A 1,341-nucleotide genomic window follows, 5' to 3' on the forward strand; every position below is an offset into this window, starting at 1 on the left:
GCCTCCTTGTCTCTCTCCTCTGTGGTGTCAGGGGGGCCTATGTACACAGCAGATGCTCAATAAATAACAAATATGAAAAGGGCCCAGTCTCCCCAGAGAAGGCAGAGTGCTGGGCTGGGATGTGAAACCTCCCTGGAAAGATGAGTTCAGATACCAAAGCTGCCATGAGCAGACGTCCCTCCTGAAGCTCCAAGCCTCTATTAGCTCATCCATGAAAAGGTTAATGATGCCAACTGCCTGAGTCACTCTGAGGGTGACAAGAAGATGCAGAACCCAACACCTCCCAAGCAAGGGCCGTGGCACACAGCATATCCTGGGCAAAACGTAGCTCCTCCAGGCCCTGCCTTTTAAAGAGCTGGGTTAGAGTCTTCCTGGAGGTGTAGCAGAAGAGACTCACTCGGATCTACTGCTTAGACCAGACAGGGGAAGGGCTCACCGAGGCAAGTGCAGGGAACTTTCTAATACACTTTAATCCCCACTGGCACCAGCCTAGGCCCTTCCAAGTGCCACACATGGTCCCTGACACACCAACTCAGCTGTGTCTGGCCTGGAGGAAAGAGAGATGAACTTGGGTGTTGCCCCAAGCCAAAGGTCCCTGGGAGTTTCCAACCCAGTCCCTCTACAGTCTGCCCAGTGCCCTAAACAATCTCAGAGGGCAGGGCCTGCCAAGGCCTGGACTTCATGTCCCAACAGGCCAGGTTGTACAGTGCACAGGGTGACCCTGGGGTACCCAGAGCCACTGGCCTCTCATTCTGCTGGGATGTGAGATGCCCTTCACATCCATTCCTTGGACAGACAGATCAGTCCTCAGAGAGGTCTTTAGCCACTGGGGGATCAAAACAAACACATAAATAAAGCCAACAGACTGGGCAGTGTGAAGCTGCAGCCCTGACTTGGGGCATCCATAAATACTTCAACTTCTCCAGTGGGCAGGGCCAGGCAAAAGGAGCCTATCTCCCCTCCTGTCACCCCTGGCCGGATGCTCTGGGAGTCTGGCCACCCTCACCTGTGTAACAAAAGCAACACAGACTCTGTGGGCATCACATCAAATACTGTACCTGAGACACCAGACAGAAGGAGGTGGCAATCGAATTCACCATATATCCTAGCTGGCCTCAAATTCATGGATGATCCTTCTGCATCTGTCTCTTGTGTGCTGGGATTACAGGCATGAGCCACCACTCCCCAGTCAATCTGTGTTAATTATTAATTATTTTATTGCTACTGCCCCTATTTCTGCTGCTTGTGCAAACAAGGGAGATTTTAAAGTTATAGACTAGTATCAGTTATGCACATTGAAGAAATAAACTCCAGGCCAACCTTAGTGCTCACTGTGCAAAA

Source organism: Cricetulus griseus, chromosome 4 (genome assembly GCF_003668045.3).
Source record: "Cricetulus griseus strain 17A/GY chromosome 4, alternate assembly CriGri-PICRH-1.0, whole genome shotgun sequence".
NCBI classification, from domain to species: Eukaryota; Metazoa; Chordata; class Mammalia; order Rodentia; family Cricetidae; genus Cricetulus; species Cricetulus griseus.